Here is an 8,742-nt window from a genome sequence, read left to right on the forward strand (position 1 = left end):
ATGGGTACACTGAAGATTTTAATGTTATTTTTAAATTGGACAAATGTAGTAAATAACACAAGTTGTTAAACTTGAATGATGTATACAAGTGCTTTTAAACACACTATCTAGAACTTCCTGTGGGTATAATTATTTTATAGTTTCTATATTTTAAAAATATAAGAACTATATAAACAAAAACTATACTTGTATAAAAACTATAAAAATATAAATTTTATAAACGTTTCAAGAAGATGAATCAAAAGGATAAAATGTTCTAATGTATAAATTCCAGTAACAGTTTGAAGCTGCCCTTGTGCACAACATGTTTTCCTACCCCCAAACTTGGCAGGACTATCTGCAATCAAACACACCATAGGGACTGGGCTTTTAAAAAGCAGTTCACACTATAACACCAGTGTCCTGGTATGGAAACTTAAGTCTGCCTCATTCCATACTTATCCTAGGTTCAGCACTACCCCCATTACACATCCCTCCATCTCTTTCACAACTTGCTTCAAGGAGTGATAATTTATGTGCATGCTTGATTCCATGATTTTAAGGTCAAGAACTGGATCTTGATCATCTTTGCATTCCCACTACGTCATATGTAATTGAGTGTAATTCACAACTCAGTAAGGCTGTAAAGGCCATCACAATTTGCCTCCAATCTAACTTTACAACTGCTTCCTTCCATATTATTTACATATTCTTCACTCTAATAATACTGGGATTAACATTGTTACAGAACCTGGAATAACCCTGGTACTGGACACATCCTTGTGAAATGAATGTATTATACCCAGTATTGGGATAAATGGGAAAACATAACCCATGATTCTTGCTAAGACACATTCCACTCCCATGTAGAGAGTGCTAATAAATCCAAGTTCAATAAATAAACAACTTGAGTGGTGAAGGTAGATGACAGTCATGTCTTCTGACTACCAACTATATACTTGGGATTATTCTATGTACCTTACAGAGGTTAAATCATGTTTTCCTCATAACATAAAATCATAATATGCTATACATCTGTTTTATGTATAATACATGCCACAAAAGCAATTCTCTCCAATAGTATGTAAGCTTCATGAAGATAGAAAACTACCTTTCTTGATCCTTTCTGCATGCCAGGGCCTATTAAAATATCTGGCATGGAGTAGCATACGTATGTGTGCATGTGGAATACACATACATACAAAGACAAATTGTAACTTTTGAGCTTTTTTCAAATAACTGAAGTGACTGATATTAAAAAGGATACTGGGGATGGTTGATTAGGTGGAGCACAGAGGATGTATTAGGGCAGTGAAGCCATTCTTTTTAGTACTGTAATAGTTAATACATGACAATAAGCAAAACCCATAGAGCTCTACAGCATGAAAAGTGAACTATAATGTAAGCAATTTTAAAAACAATCATTCAGAAAGTTGGCAGATGTCAGAATGAAATGCAGAATATGGCAAAGACTGCAAAATTTATTACGAATGTGTGAACCCCACTGAAGGGAGTGAGAGAGTAAGATGTTGATCTAAGTAACTTTGGAAATGAGTGGGTTATTTTACACTAAAGGCAAAATGAAATGTTCATAAGCACTGTATATACTCTACTGGATAAAGGTTTTTTTTTGCCCAAGGGTATGGGTTAACAATTATTGAACCACTATTCATGTATACTGGAATTGAAAAATTAAATTTATGAATGGTGAATGGTGAGAGTCAGATTTCTTATGGTTAGAGTAGAAAGAAATAAGAAATAAGATAAGTAAGAAAGGAGGCTAAAATGATCAATGTGGTACTAGATTAGAGTTGGAGATATCAGTACAAACTCATGCTTAATTAATATAGCTATATTACATGGGCATATACATGGGTTGGTACATACACATACATCTCCTTGTTCTATTCATTGAGAGGGTACAGAAGCACTGACACACAGAAAGCAAGGAACACACCTAGTGTCCAGATATTGCTTTCTAATTGCTTTATCCAATAAAAGGAACCAGGGTTCCTTGGATAAATTGTTGATTCTAAGACTATGGCAAAAAAAAGTATTCAAGATGAGCCCAAAGCCAGAAAAATAAGAAAGTACTCACACACAAAAATGACAGTGGTAAGCCAAAGAGATACAAGAACCAACTGAAAAAGCTCCCAATGGCCAAACCTGGAACAATTTGAGCAATAAAATAAATAAATTATCATCCAAAATATAAACAATACCATTAGTCCATACTGATATAACAAATAGTTGAACAAATAAATAAATGGAGGTGTATAGACAAATTTCTCATGCAGAAGAATTCCAAATAATGTTTGTAGATACCCTGCTGTCAAGGAGGGGGAGCATAGCTCCCCACTGCTTTTAGTGTGGGTTGCATGCACTGGCTTTCTTCCAAAGCATATAATATGAAAAGGAATAAATTAAAAAGTAACTTTGCAGTGTAGATACCTAACAAACACGATCTCAGCCAGGTAATCAAGGTCAATGTAAACAGAGATAAGTCATGTAGATGGAATATACTCTTGATATGATGTGATGAGAATGGCCCTGAATCTTTGTGGTCTTCGTCACTAAGAACTCATAATCCCAGTCTAATAATGAGATAAATATCAAACAAATCCAAATTGAGAAACATTCTACAAAATAACTGGCCAGTCCAGTATTCCTCAAAACTGTCAAGATGATAAAAAACAAAGAATGTCTAAGAAATTGTCACAACATAGAAGCTCCATGAAGCTGTGACAACTAAATGTAACACAGTACCATGGGTGGGATCCTGAACAGAAAAATCACATTACATGAAAAATCTAGAAAAATGTGAATAAAGTATGAACTTTAGATGCAAATAATATACCAATATTGGCTCATTAATTGTAACAAGCCTAATATACAAATGTATGATGTTAATAATAGAGGAAAGCAGGTGTGGGGTCTACAGGAGCTCTCTGTACTATCTTCACAATAATTCTGTAAACTTAAAGCTATTCTAAATTTAAACGCTTGTATTTTTTTAAGAAAAAGAGATTGGAAGATAAGTTTCAGAGATAATAGTTGCATGCAAAATCAGGATATGGGAGCCAAAACCACAATATATTATTATTATTAAAAACAAGAAATTAAGAGGCAAGTTTCAAATTCAACTTTTATTTTAGGTTCAGGGAGTACACGTGCAGGTTTGTTTCATGGGTAAATTACATGTTCCTGAGGTTCAGTGTATGAATGATCCTGTCATTTAGGTAGTGAGCATAGTAACCGACAGGTATGTTTTCTACCCTCGCCCCCTGCCCCCAACCCCACTAGTAGTCCCAAGTTTCTCTGTTTCATCTTTATGTCCATGTATAATCTTATCTGCTTATTTCTTTTGGAAATTGATCATTTCCATATCTGATGGTTCCCTTGGGACATAATCAGTACCAGAATCTTTAATTGATAATAAATAACTGACTTCAGTAAGTTCCTAAACTCACTGTCTCCTATTCCTTTTCTATAAAATAAGTATAATAGTACTACAGACTAAAGAATGCTGTCCTAAATTAAATGAGATGGTACATTTAGTGCACTCCCATGGTGCCTGGCACATAGTAAGCCCTCAATAATTTTATTAGTATTCCCCCAAGCACCAATGATATAAATTGTGATGATTGTTATTATTCAGGAGTGAGCATTTTGGAGATAATATACATTCTGTGGTAAACTATTTCCCCTCTTCACTATTTCACAATCTTCTATGAAATCCTACCTGCTCCTATTTTGTTTCTGAGACCCAAGGACCTCGGAATTTTTCTCTTTTTATTTAGTGTTACTTCCCAAAGCACATTCATTTTTTCCTCATTTATCCCTTTATTTTCCCAATATTAAGATCATTTTGATTACTCTTTTTTTTAATGGTGTCACCAATATTCCAGGCTTGAAACCCCAGACTAATCTTTTAATCTTCTATCTTCTTACTCAATCCAGTTAGCCATCATCCCCTGCCAAAAATTGTCCTTTAAATCTCTCTCACATCTCTCTCTCTCACATCTGTCCTTTTTCTTTCTATTTCATCACAAGCTTTAGGGTTTTTAAAACTCATTCCTTGCTAGCTGTTATTATATCCTATCTGACTTTCTTGTTTTCCATGTCTCCTCATACTGGACTCTTTCCCCTTCACACAACAATATGTAAATATTTTATTGAATCAGCTGGACTCAGTAGGATAAAAGCAGAAAACAGCTTTATTCTTTCTTCCATTCAACTTCAAACAAGCTCATGAACTAATTCCTTGGCTACATCTGCCACAAGTTTCAGGCAGATCCTCTCAATTGTCTAGGCCCTTTTGATCACAAACAGTCTCAATATAGTCCACCACAATTTAAACACCTTCACTTTCCTTGTTTTATCCCCATGTCCCAGATAGGGAACTCATAAAGCTTGTGCCTGCAATAAGGGTGAGAGCTTTTTTGCTCCTCTATTCCTCATTCTCCTTCTTCCCCAGTCCTGGCTATTCTGACTGACAACTTGAGGCACAGTACTGGGAGAAAAGGTAATTAGAGATAAACAAAGCATGTCACAGGGCTGATAGAAGACTTCCTATTTCTGGATATAATGAACGCACAAGTACTGTTTTGTTTCAACTCACTTCTCCTTTGAAAACCACTTTTGTGTTTTGTTTTGTTTTTTAAATTTTCTCTGCTAGGACCTTTGACTGCAGTTCCCAGGACACATTCCATGTAATTCCCTCATGGAAGGCGACAGATAACACACAGGTACCTTTTTCCAGAAAATCTTCTCTCTCTCTGGTCTCTTCCACTCCACACATTTAAAAGGTGGAAGTGGGAGGTCAGAAACACTAGCAGTGGTAGGTTTCCAGTCTGCTGGCATGATCAGTGCAGGGAGCCCTGCAGGATCCAAAGCAGGTATTTGATCCCTATCAAGTCATTCTCAATTTGCACTGAAATTAAGGTTTAAAAAAGTTTCATTTTTACAGTCTTATAAGACTAGCTTTGTCAACTCATACTTTTATTTAAAAAAAATTATCAAATACTTATAAAGCCCATAGGCTGTTTTTTAAATCTGAGATTATTAATTTAAAGCCCTCTCTTATCTTTCCTGATCAGTCATTCTCATCCATTTCCTCTACTTAGCTAATCCAAAAATTATTTGCTCCCCCAAACGTAATTATTGTTTTCTAAATTTTTATTTTATTGCATCACCATCCTCCACCCTACTCTCTACCCTGTCAGGATTCTTTGTTGAAGACAACTGAAACTAAATGCAGTTAATTCACACAGAAAAGGAATTAATTAGAAGGATACTGGAGAGTTTACAGAATCAACTAGAAAGCTGGAGAACTGCATTTGGAAGGAAATTTAAAAAAGGAGAAAGCTCAGATCCTTTTCTCACCATGATCTGTTGAAGAGGCCCACAACTTCATCAAGCACTCATCATTATACTACCACGCTCTCAACTGCTCTACAGCTACAGCAAACAATCTCTCTCCCTGGCCTGTCTGTTGGCTTCACTTCCACAAGATTTAAAGTCGCAGTGAGGGGCTCACACTCAGCCATGGCTAAATCACATGCTCACAACTCAAAAACCATGAGGCAAGGGAAAGTGATTTAGCATCAGATATAAGTCAAATTTGACGCGGTCTTAGTGCTGCACTGAGGTGGATGTTTGAGTTCAGCCACCCCTCAGCTGCTGAGGCCTCTGCTGCCTCCCATGGAAACCTGGGCCCCCTGTGCAGCTTTCTCCCTTTGTCTCATATCCATGCGCACCAATGAGAATGCTAATACACCAGCCACCCGACTTAACAGATTCAAGAACAAAGAAAAAGACAGTACAGAAATGAGGCATCGCAGAATAGAAGTCAATGTGGAGCTGAGGAAAGCTAAGAAGGAGAAATATAAGCTCATTTACTGATGATGCTACTTCTCCACTGCAGAAGAACTGCAACAACCAGGATACTGTAAATTGGTCTGTTGATGACGTTGTCAAAGGTATAAATAACAACAATGTGGAAAGTCAGCTGTAAGCTACTCAAGCTGCCAGGAAACTACCTTCTGGAGAAAACCAGCTCCCCTCACAGACAACATAATCCAGGCTGGTTTGATTCCAACATTTCTGTCCTTCTTGGGAAGAACTGACTGTAGTCCCATTCAGTTTGAATCTGCTTGGGCACTCACTAACATTGCTTCTGGGGCATCAGAACAGACCAAGGCTGTGGTAGACGGAGGTGCCATCCCAGCATTCATTTCTCTGTTGGCATCTCCCCATGCTCACATCAGTGAACAAGCTGTATGGGCTGTAGGAAACATTGCAGGTGATGGTTCCATTTTCGGAGACTTGGTTATCAACTGCGGTGCAGTTGACCCACTGTTGGCTCTTCTTGCAGTTCCTGATATGTCATCTTTAGCATGCGATTACTTAAGTAATCTTATGTGGACATTTTCAAACCTTTGCCGCAAGAATACTAGCACCTCCTTTAGATTCTGTTGAGCAAATTTTTCCTACGTTAGTTTGATTCCTGCATCACGATGATCCAGAAATATTAGCAGATATCTGCTAGGTTATTCCTTACCTTTCTGGTGGTCCAAATGAATGAATTGACATGGTCGTGAAAACGGGAGTTTTGCCCCAACTTGTGAAGTCTCTAGGAGCTTCCGAATTGCCATTTGTGACTCCAGCACTAAGAGCCATTGGGAATATTGTCACTGGTACAGATGAACAGACTCAGGTTGTGATCAATGCAGGAGCACTCACCGTCTTTCCTAGCCTGCTAATCAACCCCAAAACTAACAGTCGAATATCACAGCTGGCCACCAGGATCAGATAGAGCAAGTCGTGAATCATGGATTAGTTCCATTCTTCGTCAATGTTCTCTCTAAGGCAGATTTTAAGACACAAAAGGAATCTGTATAGGCCGTGACCAACTATTCCAGCAGTGGAACAGTTGAACAGATTGTATATCCCGTTCATTGTGGCATAAAAAAGCCACTGATGAACCTCTTAACAGCAAGAGATACCAAGATTATTCTGGTTATCCTGGATGCCATCTCAAATATCTTTCAGGCTGCTGAGAAACTAGGTGAAACTGAGAAACCCAGTATAAGTAAAGAATGTGGAGGCTTAGAAAAAATTGAAGCTCTACAAAACCATGAAAATGAGTCTGTGTGTAAGGCTTTGTTAAGCTTAATTGAGAAGTATTTCTCTGTAGAGGAAGAGGAAGATCAGTTTCTGGCACAGAAACTATCTCTGAAGGCTGTACCTTCCAAGTTCAGGATGGGACTGCTGGGACCTTTAACTTTTAGATCATGTAACTGAGGCAAAAAGTTGTGTACTATGTTTGGCATAAGTTTGTTTTACTGTTTCTCTACTAAGAACTCTTTTTAAATGGGGTTTGTTATTGTACCACTTTTTATGCTGAAACGATACTTGAACAGTTCCAAATTGTACATACTGTATGAAGCTTGTCTTTTGAATGGGTTTCTTATTTCTATATGGAATTTCATATCTCTCAGTGTCCTGTAAATAAAGATTAAAGTCTACCCTTTTATTTACTTCAAAAAAAGAGAGAAGTCAAATTTATTATGTTTTGTACATAATAAGACTGTTTACAAAAAAAAATCCTAAGAGAATATATTAAAAATGATTAGACTTTATGGAAAATATCTGCAAAATGATTGGGAACAAGACTTTTATGCAAAAAGTGAATGTCTTCCATATACAAAAACAAAGAGAAAATATGAGAAATTAATCATTTAAACAACAAGGACAAACACACCAAAATACCTAAATTAAAGTTAAATATAGACCCATATAAAAAACTACAATTAAATTCAGATATGTAACCAAATAATTTAATAAATTAAGACACTCAATATTCTTTAATGGAAAGACTATTTTAAAGTAGCTCTTTTATTTTTTACCTCACTTATAATCCTGGGTGAATTTAGATTAATATTTGTAATCACATGCCTTACTAAATACTGGGAATTTAGTATGTGAATTAAATTTTGTTAATTTGATTGAGTCTACTCATTTTTTGGAGAGGGGTAGTATTTATTGGTTCTGTGTGTGTCTGTGGGTATGTTCTCAAAATGGTTTGAAGTCAGTTTATAGAGATATACATTAGCTTATACAGAGTCTATATAGAGATATATAGAATTTTAGAGACTTATTATACTTAATATTAAACATAAAATAATTAATCAGAAAAAATACCTAAGCTCATAGTAAAGTTATGGCATCCATATTTGTACCCAAATAGGTGTTCATATTTTAAATCTGCACTATCACTAAAAATTATGTTAATTTTAGCCTAATTCCAACCTGTCCTTATTAAATGTATCTTATTCATTGATGCACTCCATTATATTTCTGTCTAATTCAGAATCTAGATTGTTAGATTATGCTTACTTTTTTGTACCATTTTGTTCTGCTATTAGAGGTTGGGTAGATGACAAAATAGGTTAAGATGGCCAAATCTCAACTGGAAGAACCTCATGTCTAATAATCAGCTTATACCCATAACACAATGCCATAATTGATCAAGATTTGAGGAAGGTAGAGAATTAAGGCAAAAATTAATAAAGTTGAGAACAATTAAGGAACTTTTGTCAAACTGCTGGCAAGCAAGGGTTATTCAGTGGATGCCCAGATTATTTTTTACTTACTTTTCATTTCCAGAATTATTTGCTGCTAATTGTAATCAGAAATTGCCATCACTAAAGAATATCAGACTGCCAAAATCCCCGTGTAACCATATGAAACCTTCAGATC

General features: G+C 36.1%; 1 pseudogene; it reads left to right on the forward strand.

Moving 5' to 3' along the window:
• Positions 1-5,730: 5,730 nt before the first annotated feature.
• LOC101144967 (importin subunit alpha-1-like) lies at positions 5,731-7,271 on the forward strand (annotated as a pseudogene).
• The last annotated feature ends 1,471 nt before the right edge of the window (positions 7,272-8,742 follow it).

Source organism: Gorilla gorilla, chromosome 6, assembly GCF_029281585.2.
Source record: "Gorilla gorilla gorilla isolate KB3781 chromosome 6, NHGRI_mGorGor1-v2.1_pri, whole genome shotgun sequence".
NCBI lineage: Eukaryota > Metazoa > Chordata > Mammalia > Primates > Hominidae > Gorilla > Gorilla gorilla.